At 44.4% G+C, this 16,736-nt stretch overlaps 1 protein-coding gene and 1 long non-coding RNA gene across 3 annotated transcripts in view; one reads left to right on the top strand and one right to left on the bottom strand.

Moving 5' to 3' along the window:
- The window catches only part of LOC140388121 (von Willebrand factor D and EGF domain-containing protein), a 455,711-nt gene that overhangs the window by 5,800 nt on the left and 433,175 nt on the right, over positions 1-16,736 (bottom strand). The window lies entirely within an intron of this gene.
- LOC140388125 (uncharacterized) overlaps positions 1-16,736 on the top strand; it is a 175,084-nt gene that overhangs the window by 2,470 nt on the left and 155,878 nt on the right. The window lies entirely within an intron of this gene.

Below are 16,736 nucleotides of genomic sequence, written 5' to 3'. Positions count from 1 at the left end.
TTGCTGCTCCATTGTAAGCCTGTTTATACCAGCTGCAGTTTTGATCCAACCGATCTGCTGGTGTTCATATACCATACATGCCTTTTTCCACCCCTCTTCATTTAACCCACCAACATATCTTTCAATTCCTTTCCCTGAATTGTGTTTTATCTAGCTCCCCCCGAAATGTACCTAAGCTATTCACCTCAACCACTCCCTAAAGAATCATGGAATAATTACAGTACAGGAGGCCATTCAGCCCATGATGCCTGTGCCAGATCTCTGACCGATCAACTCAGCTAGCTGCACTCCGATCCCCTTTCTCCGTAGCCCATCATATTTTTTGTCTTTTGGGGTTCTTTTCTAATTCCGTTAAAAAAAATATATTATTAGATTTTTACTTTTTTTTTACACAAAAGTTTAAAAAAAAATATTAATGCAACACAAGTACAGTACAGAACAAAAATTATTGCAAACATAGGAACAGCCAGGACAGGATAAATTTAGAACTACTTAAGGAACTAGTGCCTCCCGTTTGACACCGGATCATTCTTGAAAATAGATTCAGATTAAGAGGAAAGGGGGATAAGGCCATATAAGTACGCAAGGGTAACAGTTGAGGCCACACACCTTTTATGTATTGCGAGATCAAGTCTTATGGCTCATGGAAAATCCAACAGGAGCAAATCAGATAAGATGGAGCTTATAAATTTAAGATGGGCATCCCATATGTTACAGAACGCATCAGATTTAGAGCGGATCACAGATGTCAGGAATTCCATTGGAATACATTCCATAGCTATTTTATGCGAGGTTTGAATTGAGTGATATTTGTCGCTGACCCAGGAGCATTGGATATTCTTGTGAGTTAGGGTATAGTACAGCCTTTTTAATGTTTTGATTTATTTACTTTTATATAAATTTAGAGTATCCAATTCATTTTTTCCAATTAAGGGGCAATTTAACGTGTCCAATCCACCTAACCCTGCACATGTTTGGGTTGTGGGGCAAAACCCACGCAGACACGGGGAGAATGTGCAAACTCCACACAACAGTGACCCAGGGCCGGGATTCAAACCTGGGACCTCAGTGCTGTGAGGCAGCAGTGCTAACCACTGCACTACCATGCTGCTCAGTACAGTCTTTTTTCATTAGCATCAGTAATTATTCCACCTGCAAGACCCAGAATTAGGAACATAGGATTAAGTTCTAAAAATCTGTCAAAGACCCTCTCCAGCTCTCTGACTACTGGAGAGAATTCTTCGAGACAGGATCTACTCCCATTTGGAAGCAAATGGACGTATTAGTGAGAGGCAGCACGGTTTTGTGAAGGGGAGGTCGTGTCTCACTAACTTGATAGAGTTTTTCGAGGAGGTCACTAAGATGATTGATGCAGGTAGGGCAGTAGATGTTGTCTATATGGACTTCAGTAAGGCCTTTGACAAGGTCCCTCATGGTAGACTAGTACAAAAGGTGAAGTCACACGGGATCAGGGGTGAACTGGCAAGGTGGATACAGAACTGGCTAGGCCATAGAAGGCAGAGGGTAGCAATGGAGGGATGCTTTTCTAATTGGAGGGCTGTGACCAGTGGTGTTCCACAGGGATCAGTGCTGGGACCTTTGCTCTTTGTAGTATATATAAATGATTTGGAGGAAAATGTAACTGGTCTGATTAGTAAGTTTGCAGACGACACAAAGGTTGGTGGAATTGCGGATAGCGATGAGGACTGTCTGAGGATACAGCAGGATTTAGATTGTCTGGAGACTTGGGCGGAGAGATGGCAGATGGAGTTTAACCTGGACAAATGTGAGGTAATGCATTTTGGAAGGGCTAATGCAGGTAGGGAATATACAGTGAATGGTAGAACCCTCAAGAGTATTGAAAGTCAAAGAGATCTAGGAGTACAGGTCCACAGATCACTGAAAGGGGCTACACAGGTGGAGAAGGTAGTCAAGAAGGCATACGGCATGCTTGCCTTCATTGGCCGGGGCATTGAGTATAAGAATTGGCAAGTCATGTTGCAGCTGTATAGAACCTTAGTTAGGCCACACTTGGAGTATAGTGTTCAATTCTGGTCGCCACACTACCAGAAGGATGTGGAGGCTTTAGAGAGGGTGCAGAAGAGATTTACCAGAATGTTGCCTGGTATGGAGGGCATAAGCTATGAGGAGCGATTGAATAAACTCGGTTTGTTCTCACTGGAACGAAGGAGGTTGAGGGGCGACCTGATAGAGGTATACAAAATTATGAGGGGCATAGACAGAGTGGATAGTCAGAGGCTTTTCCCCAGGGTAGAGGGGTCAATTACTAGGGGGCATAGGTTTAAGGTGAGAGGGGCAAAGTTTAGAGTAGATGTACGAGGCAAGTTTTTTACGCAGAGGGTAGTGGGTGCCTGGAACTCACTACCGGAGGAGGTAGTGGAGGCAGGGACGATAGGGACATTTAAGGGGCATCTTGACAAATATATGAATAGGATGGGAATAGAAGGATACGGACCCAGGGAGTGTAGAAGATTGTAGCTTAGTCGGGCAGTATGGTCGGCACGGGCTTGGAGGGCCGAAGGGCCTGTTCCTGTGCTGTACATTTCTTTGTTCTTTGTTTGTTCTTTGTACATCAGACCAACAGGATTGAATCTGAACACAGGACCATACGTCATGTATATAAGCACCCTCGACTACCAGGCATTTTAGGCACAATGGGGATGTAGCAGGATCAAACCTGTGTCTAGGACTGGGCTTGATACGTAAGTGTTGCAGTATCTTACATTGAGTCTCCTTCATTTTATTGCAAACATACATTTTACTGGCATAATTTGCTGATTAACTGTTTAGACTCTACAGAATTTATTTTCCACCCGGGAAATAGAGGAGTCAAGACACAAGGTTGTCTTATCAAGGATAAAGTCTCAAAGTTGTAAATACTTTAAAAGGGTGTTCTCAGATGTCAAACGTTTGGCATAGCTGTTCAAAGGATGATAAGGATGCACCTCTGAACATGTCACTCAGCCTATAAATGTCTCTGTCCCTCCATGTATCTAATTCATGGTCCATAAGACCCTGTGGGAAGTCTGAGCTGCCCTGGATGGGAGAGATGGTGGAAGTTTGTTTTGTTATCCCAATCTCCATGCTCTAAGATTATTACTAACAATAGGCTTATCACATTTAGCAGAACCTACCTTAATGTCTCCATAAATTAAGAAGATTTAATTTACGCAAAGAGTAGTGAGGCCGTGGAATGCCCTACCTGCTACAGTAGTGAACTCGCCAACATTGAGGGCATTTAAAAGTTTATTGGATAAACATATGGATGATAATGGCATAGTGTAGGTTAGATGGCTTTTGTTTCGGTGCAACATCATGGGCCGAAGGGCCTGTACTGCGCTGTATTGTTCTATGTTCTATGTTCTAAGACATGCATTGGATATGCCAACTGGTCTGTTTCAATGTCCAGCCAAGTGGAGGTAAGGTCCTTTCTAACCCAGTTCCTTATGAATCTAAGGTTCAAGCAAGTTGAAGTAACCTAATGTTTGGTACACCCAGACCAACCCTAGTCCCCGGGGGGGCGGGAGCTTGGTAAACTTTAGGTAAGGTGGGGCGGCACGGTGGGGCAGTGGTTGGCACTGCTGCCTATGGCACTGAGAACCCGGGTTCGATCCCGGTCCCGGATCACTGTCTGTATGGAGTTTGCACATTCTCCCCATGTCTGCGTGGGTCTCACTCCCATAACCCAAAAGATGTTTAGATAGGCGAATTGGCCACGCTAAATTGCCCCTTAATTGAAAAAAGAATAATTGGGTACTTTAAATTTATATTTAAAAAAAAAACTTTAGGTAAGGCTTCTTCTTATTTTAAATAAACACTCTGATCATTCCACTGATCTCTTTTAAAACTCGAGCTGACTGCAAAATTGGCAACATCAGCAGGGGATATAACAATCTGGGCAACACGTTCATTTTAATCAAGGCAATCCTGCTTCGTCATGAAACTAGCACGGATGACCAATGAGCCAAGTTCCACCTAATAGTAGCAATGAACTAAGGCCCCATATAACTACCTTTATAGAAGGGATAATTGAGGCAGCTAGGTACCAAAACCACAATGGGGACCACCTAAAAGGGAAATTAGCAAGAGGAGGGAGGTCTACCCCTCAGCTCCTCCACTCGCATAGCCTCTGACGTTGTAAAATTGATCTTGTAACTGGAGAAGGCACTAAACCTATCCGCCACGCTAATGATAACAGGAGCCATGAGATCGGTCTTCAACACAAACAGCGGCACATCATCCGCATAAAGCGTAATCTTGCGTTGCTTCTCCCCAAACTCTAGCCCCAATGTTAGCAGGTCCCGCCTCACAGCCTCAGCCAATGGTTCTATGGCCACTGCAAGTTTCAAGGGGGTTAGGCGACAGTCCTGTCTGGTCTCCTATTGGAGCCTAAAATTCTCAGACCTTTCACCATTCATGAACACTATTGTCACAGGCCTTTGGTACAACACCTCAATCTATTTAACATAGTCCTCACCCAGTCCAAACCTCTGCAGTGTGTGCACCAGATAATCCCACTCAACCCGATCAAAGGCTTTCCTCCACATCCAAGGAGATCACCAGTCTGTCCAGTGGAAGACATGATTTATACTCAGCAATTTCCTAACATTGTTACTGGAGAACCTGCCCTTAATAAACGCAGTCTGGTCCTCCCAAACAATTGTCGGAAGGATACCCTCCAACTGTCTCGCCAGTACCTTAGACAACAATTTCAAATCAACAGTCAAAAGGGAAATTGGCCTTTAAGAGGCACACTCCTCTGGGTCTTAACCCGTCTTCAAAATTAGGGAGGTGGTGGCCTCCCGAAGTGTCAGTAGCAACAGTCCTGCCTCAAAGGAGTGACCGTGCATCGTCACCATTGGCTCTATTGACAGATGCTTGAATTCCCTGTGAAACGCACACCTAAATCTATTTGGCCTCGGGGATTTGCCTGGTTGAAGCTCCCTAATGGCTGCAGCCACCTGGTCTTTAGAGATAGGAGCATTCAGGGCCAAGCCAGGCACCCCAAGGGAAGAGAAAAAATGCTTCATGCCTTCCATCACATCCTCAGACTGGTGACATATAACTCAGCACAGACATCACTAAATGCCCCATTAATCTCCTCAGCCTTCATTAACCTCCCACCCTCGAAGCGACACATAGAGGGGATAACCCTAGAATCTGCATTATTTTTAGTCAGTCAGGCTAAGTATTACTCAGCTTATTCCCAAATCCATACAGATTCTGCCTTGCAGACCTTAGGCTTCTCTCAGCCTGCTCTCTGCGTCAATAAGGAGTGAAGAGCTACGCTAGCTTTGTTAATATCTGTCAGGTGAATGTACCTTTAAGAAATGGGTGTTTATCAAATGGCTGCAGTGATGTCAGTGTATGGGTGGAGCTGGGCTCTGCTCTGCTTTTTACTTTGGTTTTGTGCTGAAAGCTGGTTTTCGCTCTGTGTTTAGTTTCGCTTTCAGTTGGAGAGCTGCATGTGAACCAAGCAATGTGTGTATTGATCTTTCTTTCTACAAGCTAAAGAATGTCTTCAGCTCATTGATCATTTCAAAGTAATACCTGTTTCTGTAGAGAATTTAAACCTGCTGTCTTTGTTAAAAAGTGTTTTGGGCTTATGGATGTTGTCAGGAAAGTTACTAAGGATTACCTATAGAATACTGTATTTGGGAAAGTATCAGTGTTTGTAGTTGATCAGATGTTTACTGTGTGTTTATAAAGAGTTAACTGAATTCATAGAATAAACATTGTTTTGTTTTTAAAATACTTTTGATCTCTGTTGCATCACACCTGTAAAGTGGGCCCTTGTGCTCCCCACAACCAAAATCTATTAAATGTTCTGGGTCAGGTGAACTCCATGATATACTTTGGGGTTCTCTAAACCCTGGTCCATAAGAAATTGGGGGCTCGTCCGGGATAAAAGGCTATCTTTCGTGATTTGGTTGGCTTAGTGAACTTAAAGGCAGTGAGGGGTGAGCATATTTGTGTTTGCTTTTCAGGTGTGGTATACCAGTTTAAGTAGGGAGTGCATTGTGGACAATGGCTCTTTCAGAGACTTGGACGTTTTTGGGGGTGGAGAAGGTCACACGCAGTATCTTACGAACAGAGACTAAAAAAAGTCTTTTAGATCTGGCAAAAACATTGCAGTTAGCATTACCTGACAGCACACAAAAAGGAGAGGTACTTATGGCACTAGCTAAGCATTTAAAATTGCCTGAGATACAGTCTGACGCATTAGAAATGGCAAAATTTCAGTTACAGATTTCACAACTTGAACATGAAAAAGAATTAAAGCAGTTTGAATACTAAATGAGGGAAAAAGAAAGAATAGCCCTAGCAGAACAACAAGAAAAAGTCTTACAACACCAGGTTCAAGTCCAACAAGTTTGTTTCAAATCACTAGCTTTCGGAGCACTGCTCCTGCCTCAGGTGAAGGAGCAGTGCTCCGAAATCTAGTGATTTGAAACAAACATGTTGGACTTTAACCTGATATTGTAAGACTTCTTACTGTGCTCACCCCAGTCCAATGCCGGCATCTCCACAACATAACAAGAAAGAGAAAGGGGTGTACAGATCAGGGAAAAAGAAAAAGAGAGAGGAAAAGGAAAAAGAGAGTTCGAGCTTCAGAAAATTGCCATGAAACATGACAGTCAGTTAAAATTGGCCGATGTAAAGGGAAACATACAGTTGGAGGAGAGTGATGATGATAAAGAGAAAGAGCGTCATAGTCGAAGGATTGGTGGGGATCTATTTAAATATGTCCACGCATTGGCAAGGTTTGATGAGAAGGAGGTAGAAGCCTTTTTCATTTCATTTGAGAAGGTAGCTAAACAAATGAAATGGCCACAGGACAGGTGGGTATTACTGATTCAAACAAAGCTGGTAGGTAGAGCTAGTGAAGTGTTTTCATCACTATCAGAGGAGGTATCTGAGACGTATGAGGAGGTGAAAAAATCCATCTTAGATGCATATGATCTAGTGCCTGAAGCTGACAAAGGTTTAGAAATTTAAGGAAAGAACCTGGTCAAACATACATGAAGTTTTCAATCAGAGTAATTTTGATAGGTGGATAAGGGCTTTGAAATTGGACCAAACGTATGAAGCTCTCAGAGAAATTATACTTTTGGAGGAGTTTAAAAATTCAATTCCTGATGTAGTGAGAACTCATGTGGAAGAACAGGGGGTCAAAACTGCGAGATTAGCAGCGGAAATGGCAGATGATTATGAATTAGTTCATAAATCAAAGATTGGTTTCCGACATCAGTTTCAGCCTGTGAGGGATGGAAACTGGGGACATGAGAAATACTCAAGAGGTAAAGGTAAAGGAGATCGGATGGGAAATAATGAGAGCGTACCTCAGATTAAAAAAGAAATCCATGAGGTTGGAAGAGAAATGAAAAGCTTCAAATGTTTTCACTAACGAATTAGGCCAGGTAAAGTCACAGTGTTGGTGGTTGAAGAAAAGCACTAGGAAGGCTGATGTGATAAAAAGGATAAGACAGTGGGGTTTGTTAAAGTGGTAAAGGAAAGCCCAAGTAAAGCGAAGGAGATGCAAAAGATTGTACAGCCTGATCAAGAGGTGATTGATAAGAAGGTATCAGATCTCTTTAAATAATTTACTTGTGTGGGTAAAGTTTACTCATGTGTACCAGAAGGAGTAGGTTAAGAAGTCACCATTTTAAGAGATACGGGAGCTAGTCAATCTTTGATGGTAAGAGATGAGGAGTTATGCAGTTTGGGAAGAATTTTGCCAGAAAAGGTGGTAATATGTGGAATTCAGGGTGAGAACAGTAGGGTTCCATTATATAAGGCAAGGTTAGAAAGTCCAGTGAAGAGTGGTGAAGTGGTAGTAGGAGTAATAGAGAAACTATCTTGTCCAGGAATACAGTTTATCTTGGGTAATGATATAGCTGGATCGCAGGTGGGAGTGATGCCTACTGTGGTTGATAAGCCAATGGACAATCAGACAACTGAAGTGTTGAAGGACAAATATCCTGGGACTTTTCCAGATTGTGTAGTAACAAGGTCGCAAAGTCACAGGTTAAGACAAGAGGAGAAATCAGAGAGTGAAGATAAAGTTGAAGTGCAATTATCAGAAACGATTTTTGATCAGATCGTTGGAAAAGAACAAGAACAGGTGGAGGATGAGGTGGATATTTTCAGTTCAGGAAAATTGGCGGAGTTACAACAGAAAGATATAGAAATAAAATGGATGTATCAGAAAGCATACACGGAAGAGGAATCTGAGTGTATGCCAGAATGTTATTACCGTAAAAATGTCTTGATGAGAAAATGGAGACCTTGGCATATGCAGGTGGATGAAAAGTGGGCAGAAGTTTATCAAGTGGTTTTGCCGGTAGGGTATAGAAAGGAGGTGTTGCCCGTAGCACATGAGGTACCAGTGGGAGGTCATTTGGAAGTAAGTAAAACTAAAATACAAAAACATTTTTAGTGGCCTGGACTACATAAAGATGTAGCTAAATTTTGTCGATCATGTCACACATGTCAAGTGATAGGGAAACCTCAAGCAGTGATAAAACCAGTGCCTTTAATACCCATTCCAGCATTTGAGGAACCTTTTTCAAGGGTCGTAATTGATTGTGTAGGACCGCTTCCTAAAACGAAAAGTGGGAATCAATATCGTTTGACTATAATGGATGTGTCTACTAGGTTGCCAGTACGCAATATTACAGCTAGAAAGATTATGGAGGAGTTACTTAAATTCTTTACTTGTATGGACTACCCACAGAAATACAATTGGATCAAGAATCAAATTTTACCTCAAGGTTATTCAAAGAATTCATGGATAGCTTAGGAATAAAACAATTTAAATCAACTGTGTACCGTCCAGAATCGCAGGGAGCATTAGAAAGGTGGCATCAGAAATTAAAGATGTTGAAGGCTTATTGTCAAGAATATCCAGAGGATTGGGATAAAGGAATTCCATTCGTACCGTTTGCAATTAGGGATGCACCTAATGAGTCAACCAAATTCAGTCCTTTTGAACTAATTTTTGATCAGGAGGTAAGAGGACCACATAAATTGATTAAGAAAAAATTGGTGAGTGAACAGTCAGAACTTACATTATTGGATTACGTGTTAAATTTTATGCAACGATTAAATGGAGCAGGGGAATTGGCTAGACAGCATTTAAAGGTTGCACAACATATGATGAAACGGGTAGCAGATAAGAAAGCAAAAGTTTGTAGTTTTGCCAGTGGAGATAAAGTTATAATATTATTACCAGTGGTAGGTCAACCTTTAAAAGCAAGGTTTTGTGGACCTTATCAGATTGAAAGGAAATTAAATGAGGTGAATGATGTGGTAAGAACGCCAGATAGAAAGAAAACTCATCGAGTGTGTCATGTGAATATGCCTAAAAGGTACATTTAAAGCGAAGGAGAGCAAAAGGAGGAGGTTTTAATGATTCTGACTCAAGTGAAGAACCAAATCCAGATGACTTTGAATTTGACATCCCTCAAATTAAATTGGAAAACGAGGATGTTCTTAACAATTGGGATAAATTGTTGAGTTACCTTCCAGAGGAAAAATGAACTGACCTGAAAGAGTTATTGATATCACATGGGCAAATTTGTGGAGATAAATTGGGTAGTACTAAAATGACTATACACGATGTAGATGTGGGAAATGCTGTTCCAATTAAACAACATCCATATAGACTTAACCTTTAAAATTGGCACAGGTTAACAAAGAAATTGAAAGTATGGAGCTCAGCCATAGTGATGGTCCCAACACCGGACGGTACCCAACGATTGTGTGTGGACTATAGAAAGGTTAATGCAGTTAAAAGAATGGACTCTTATCCTATCCCACGTTTGGAGGATTGCATTGAGAAGGTGGGACTTGCATTGAGAAGGTGGGACAATCAGCTTTTATTTCCAAACTGAATTTACTTAAAGGTTACTGGCAGGTACCTTTATCCGAAAGGGCAAAGGAGGTTTCAGTTTTTGTGACTCCAGATGGTATATACCAATTCAAAGTTATGTGATTTGGCATGAAAAACGTTCCAGCCACATTCCAACTGTTAACTAACAAAGTTGTTTCAGGTTTACCCAATTGTGCTGTGTACATCGATGATCTGGTAATTTTCAGCCAGGCATGGAAAGAACATTTAAAGCATCTGATAGAGTTATTCAATCGATTCAGGAGGCAGGTTTGGTGGTAAACCTAGCCAAAAGTGAATTTGGAAAAGCCCAAGTCACTTTCCTTGGCCATAAAATTGGACAGGATTGAATGGTCCCATGGGATGTGAAAACAAAAGTTATTGGGGAGTTTCCAATACTCTCGACACAAAGGGAAATAATGCAATATCTTGGCATGAGTGGATTTTACCTGAAATTTGTGCCGAACTTTAGCAGTGTGGTTGCTCCACTGACGGACTTGCTAAGGAAGCGTAGCAAATTTAAGTGGATAGCGGAGTGTCAACAGGCATTTGACGGCCTGAAGGCTGTGTTACCAATGCTCCTGTGTTGAGAATTACAAGGGGCTCTGTGATCGGATTGAACAAACGTATTTGACCTCAAAGAGAAATGCTGAGGCGTAGAGAAATGGATGGATCGTGCAGAGTCCTTCTTGTCCAAAGAGACTGTCAATCAAGAGGGATTGCAGTTGCAAGAAGAACTGAAATGGACTATGCAATGATACCTGTTTGGGTGTTTTGTTTTGTGAAATGAAAAAGTATTTTACTGCCTGTATTTCTTAAAGGAAAGTGAAAAGGTGAAAAATGAAACCATCTTAAAGTTGATGCTTTATTTTATTTTGGGGGGGGAGGTGTCATGTGAGAATCCCTTTAAGAATAGTGTGTTTTATCAAATGGCTGCAGTGATGTCATGGTGTGGGTTGAGCTGGGCTTTTACTTTTGTTTTGAGTGCCGGGTCAAGGGGCCGCTTGCTGGTCAAGTTACCGTATTGAAAAAACGGTTCCATCCCCATTCAATCTGACTGCCCTCTTTTATCACCAGGTTTTTTCATGTTTTAAAAAAAATAAATTTAGAGTACCCATTAATTTTTTCCAATTCGGGGGCAATTTAGCATGTTCAATCTTGCACATCTTTGGGTTTTGGGGGTGAAACCCACGCAAACACGGGGAGAATGTGCAAACTCCACACGGACAGTGACCCAAAGCCGGGATTAAACCTGGGACCTCGGCGCCGTGAGACTGCAGTGCTACCACTGCGCCACCGTGCTGCCCTTTCTTCATGTTTTTTGGCATGTTGCCACCAATACTAATCCACAAATCCAGGGACATAATATCAAATGTTAATCTTGGATTAGGCAATCAGGTGCCGGACAATCAGGATAAATGAAGGATTAGAAAGTGAGTGGTGCCAGAGCTCGCGGGAAAGCTGCTACTCCTGTACCCACATCATGTGGTTCCACCCTCTAATTCTTTTTATGAAAAGTGTGATTGAATTTTTCTCTACCACATTCTTAGGCAGTGCATTCTAGATTGTCACCACTCTCTGCATAAAAACGTTTATTCCCCAATGTCCTCTTTGGTTTCTTTTGCCAATCACCGTAAATTAATGCCCTCTGGCGTTTTTAATAATTTTCATACAGTGCAAAAGGAGGCCATTTGGCCCATCGAATTGCCACTGACCCCCACCGTATCCCCCGAACCCAGTAACCCCACCTTACCTTTTGGACACTAAGGGGCAACGTAGCATGGTCAATCCACCTAACCTGCGCATCGGAACCAGAGCACCTGAAGGAAACCCATGCAGACATGGGCAGAGAGTGCAAAATTCACACAGTCACCCAAGGCCTGAATTGAACCCGGGTCCCTGGCGTTGAGAGGCAGCAGTGCGAACCTCTGTGCCGCCCCACAGTGGCCCATCCTGTCTACTCTGTACAGGCCCCTTATGATTTTGAACAGCTTTCGTCACATCTCTTCTCAACTATCCCTCCTTTAAGGAAAGTAGCCCCAGCTTCCCCAATCTATCTATGCAACCACGCAATCATCAAAACGGTTCACCATAACTTACTTGCTTTTTTACCCTACACCTGTATTTTGAGGCCCAGCAGTCTGTGTGCCTTATCAACCACTTTCTCAACCTTCAGTGATTTCTCCACTCGCACTCACCCAGATCCATTTACTCTTGTACCCACTTGAGAATTGAATCCTTTATTTTATATTACCATTCTTCGTTCTTCCTACCGCACACCTCTCCACGTGAAATTTCACTGCACATTTCTTTACATCTTCCATGTGTTCCCATTCCACAAACCTTTCTATATCCTCCTGATGTCTGTCACTACCCTCCTCAAAGTTTACAAAACTTCCAAGTTTTGCACCATCTCCATATTGTGAAATCCTGACCTACTTATCCAAGTCAAGGACATATAGATCAAGAAAAGTGAGCTTTGGGGAACCCCACTATATACCTCCCTCCAGTCTGCAACATTAATCCCTGTTCACCGCTACTCTCTGTTTCCTGTCACTTAGCCATTTTCATATTGAGGGTGTCCTTATTCCTTTTATTCGATCGACTTAAACCTTGTTGGCGAGTCTATTGCGTACCACAATATTGAACACTGTTTGAAAGTCCATGTACAATGATAATGAGTTCCAGATTCTAACCACGTGTACCAAGGTACAGTGAAAAGTACAGGCAGATCACTCCATACATGAATACATAGAACACATTATAAATACGCAATGTAAATACATAAATATCGGATGAAGCTATTTTTGAATCTATTGGTGCATGTACTCAAACTTTTGTATCTTCTGCCCAATGGAAGAGGTTGGAAGAGAGAATAACCCGGGTGGAAGGGGTCTTTGATTATGCTGCCCGCTTTCCCAAGGCAGCGGGAGGTGAAGGCAGAGTCCATGGATGGGAGGTGGGCACGTGTGATTGACTAGGTTGTTGCCACGACTCTGTAGTTTCTAATGGTCTTGGGCCGAGCAGCAGCCATACCAAGTTGTGATGCAGCCAGATAGGATGCTTTCTATGGTGCATCTATAAAAGTTGGTAAGAGTCATGTGGACATGCTGAAGTTCCTGAGGAAGTACAGGCGCTGTTGTGCTTTCATGGTTGTATCATTGGTGTCGGTGGACCAGGACAGGTTGTTGGTGATGTTTACATGTAGGAATTAGAAGCTGTCAACCATCTTCACCTTGGCACCTTTGATACAGACAAGGGAATGTATGACACTTCACTTCCTGAAGTCGATGACCAGCTCCTTAGTTTTGCTGACATTGAGGGAGAGATTGTTGTAATTGTACCATGCCACTAGGTTCTCTATCTCTCGCCTGTACTCTGACTTCTCGTTGTTTGAGATTTGACCCACTACAGTTGTGACATCAACAAACTGTCGATGAGAGTTAGAGCTGAATTTTGCCACACAGTATGTGTGTGTGCAAGGAGTATAGTAGGCGACTAAGTACCTAGTCAGTAATTGAGGATTATTGTTTTTTAAAATTAATTTTACAGGATGTGGGTGTCGCTGGTTAGGTCAGCATTTATTTCTCATCCCTAGTTGCCCTTCAGAAGATGGTGGTGAGTTGCCTTCTTGAACCGCTGTAATCCTCAATGTAATTACACCCACTATGCTGTTAGGGAGGGAGTTCCAAGATGTTGGTTCAGCGACAGTGAAGGGATAGCGATATATTCCCAATTCAGGGTGGTGAGTGACTTAGAACATATAGAACATAGAACAATACAGCAGTACAGGCCCTTCGGCCCACGATGTTGCACCGAAACAAAAGCCATCTAACCTACACTATACCATTATCATCCATATGTTTATCCAATAAACTTTTAAATGCCCTCAATGTTGGCGAGTTCACTACTGTAGCAGGTAGGGCATTCCACGGCCTCACTACTCTTTGCGTAAAGAACCTACCTCTGACCTCTGTCCTATATCTATTACCCCTCAGTTTAAAGCTATGTCCCCTCGTGCCAGCCACTTCCATCCGCGGGAGAAGGCTCTCACTGTCCACCCTATCCAACCCCCTGATCATTTTGTATGCCTCTATTAAGTCTCCTCTTAACCTTCTTCTCTCCAACGAAAACAACCTCAAGTCCATCAGCCTTTCCTCATAAGATTTTCCCTCCATACCAGGCAACATCCTGGTAAATCTCCTCTGCACCCGCTCCAAAGCCTCCGCGTCCTTCCTATAACGCGGTGACCAGAACTGTACGCAATACTCCAAATGCGGCCGTAGCAGAGTTCTGTACAGCTGCAACATGACCTCCTGACTCCGGAACTCAATCCCTCTACCAATAAAGGCCAACACTCCATAGGCCTTCTTCACCACCCTATCAACCTGGGTGGCAACTTCTTCTCTACATTAAACTCCATTTGCCACCTCTCAGCCCAGCTCTGCAGCTTATCTATATCCCTCTGTAACCTGCTACATCCTTCCACACTATCGACAACACCACCGACTTTAGTATCGTCTGCAAATTTACTCACCCACCCTTCTGCGCCTTCCTCTAGGTCATTGATAAAAATGACAAACAGCAACGGCCCCAGAACAGATCCTTGTGGTACTCCACTTGTGACTGAACTCTATTCTGAACAATTCCCATCAACCACCACCCTCTGTCTTCTTTCAGCTAGCCAATTTCTGATCCACATCTCTAAATCACCCTCAATCCCCAGCCTCCGTATTTTCTGCAATAGCCTACCGTGGGGAACCTTATCAAACGCTTTGCTGAAATCCATATACACCACATCAACTGCTCTACCCTCGTCTACCTGTTCAGTCACCTTCTCAAAGAACTCGATAAGGTTTGTGAGGCATGACCTACCCTTCACAAAGCCATGCTGACTATCCCTGATCATATTATTCCTATCTAGATGATTATAAATCTTGTCTCTTATAATCCCCTCCAAGACTTTACCCACTACAGACGTGAGGCTCACCGGTCTATAGTTGCCGGGGGACTTGAGGGGGAATCTCCAGGTGGTGGGGTTTCTAAGTACCTGCTGCTCTTTTCCTTCCAGATGGTAGTGGAAGGTGCTGTCCAAGGAACCTTGGTGAGTTCCTGCAGTGCCTCTTGTAGATGGTACACATGGCTGCCAATGTTGGTTGGTGGTGGACGGTTTGAATGTTAGTGGAGGAAGGAGCAACCAAGCAGGCTGCTTTGTCTTGGAGCTTCTTGAATGTTGTTGGAGCTGCACTGATCCCAACAAGTGGAGAGTATTCCATTATACTCCTGACGTGTGCCTTGTAGATGGTGGGCAGGCTTTGGGGGGAGGTTCAGGAGATGAGATACTCGCCATAGGATTCCTAGCCTTTGACCTGCCTTGGTAGCAGTGATAATATGGCCAGTCCAGTTCAGTTTTGGATTAATGGTATCCCCCGAGATGTTGATTGTGGGTGCTTCAGCGATGGTAATTCCATTGAATGTCAAGGTGTGGAGGTTAGATCCTCTCTTTATGAGATGGTCATTGCCTGGCACTTGTGTGGCACAAATGTAACTTGCTGCATTTCAGTCCAAGCCTGGATATTGCCAGGTCTTGCTGCATTTGGACATGGACTGCTTCAGTGGAGGAGGTTTCGTTGTTTATCCTTACTGATTGTGGTCTGTGGGTCAGAAAGTCGAGGATCCAGTTGCAGTGGGTTGAGCCGAGGCCTAGATTTTGGAATTTGGATGTGAGCTTGGCTGGGATTATGGGGCGCGATTCTCCAATCCCGCGCCGGTTGGGAGAATCGCCTGGGTCGCCAAATTTTCCCGCGACGCCGGTCCGACGCCCCCCCCCCCCCCCGCGATTCTCCCAAGCGGCGAGAACGGCCCCGTCAAGTTCCGCGCTGCGCAGGCCGGAGAATCGCCTGAGACACCCAAAATGGCGATTCTCCGGCACCCCCACTATTCTCAGGACCGGATGGGCCGAAGTCCCGACGGCGTGACCCCAGTACACGCCGTCGCCGTTCACACCTGCTATTTAAAGTCGTCAGCCAGTCATGCTGGCTGATGCTGAGCAGGGAGGAGGTGAGCGGACTGTTGCGCACCTCCTGGAGACCGGGTCGGCTTACCTGAGAAGGCTGCGGCCAAAGGGGGTGTGTGGGAGAGTGTGCAGGTGGGAGGGGGGGATGAGGGAGCGGCGTGTAGGTGGGAGGGGGGCTGAGGGAGTGGCGTGCAGGTGGGAGGGGGGGTGAGGGAGAGTGTGCAGGTGTGAGGGGGTGAGGGAGAGTGTGCAGGTGGGAGGGGGGATGAGGGAGCAGTGTGCAGGTGGGAGGGGGGTGAGGGAGAGTGTTCAGGTGGGAGGGCGGTGAGGGAGAGTGTGCAGGTGGGAGGGGGGGATGAGGGAGCAGCGTGCAGGTGGGAGGGGGGTGAGGGAGAGTGTGCAGGTGGGAGGGGGATGAGGGAGAGTGTGCAGGTGGGAGGGGGGATGAGGGAGCGGCGTGCAGGTGGGATGATGGAGCGGCATGCAGGTGGGAGAGGGGTGAGGGAGAGTGTGGATGGTATCGTCCATCCGCGGATGCCACATGTCAGCCGCCCTGATATGGCAGGACGGTGACGAGGACACGGCCGCAGGTTGCCGTGTGGCTGATGGGCACAGGCGAGTGGCACACTGGTGAGGAGGACGGTGTGAACTGACCGTTGGACGCAGACAGTGAACAGATGTTAGGCTGGGTGCGTATCTGCAGCGCGACCATCCCACTGGGGCACACAGGTATGCCATGCAACCCGGCTGGCGAGGTGTGGAAGAACCTTGGTGTAACATGTCGTTACTTGATAACATACTTGATAA

This window comes from Scyliorhinus torazame, chromosome 2 (genome assembly GCF_047496885.1).
Source record: "Scyliorhinus torazame isolate Kashiwa2021f chromosome 2, sScyTor2.1, whole genome shotgun sequence".
In the NCBI taxonomy this organism is placed as follows: Eukaryota; Metazoa; Chordata; class Chondrichthyes; order Carcharhiniformes; family Scyliorhinidae; genus Scyliorhinus; species Scyliorhinus torazame.
The sequence above is the reverse complement of the archived record's forward strand: the minus strand, read 5'-3'. Positions and strand labels throughout refer to the sequence as shown.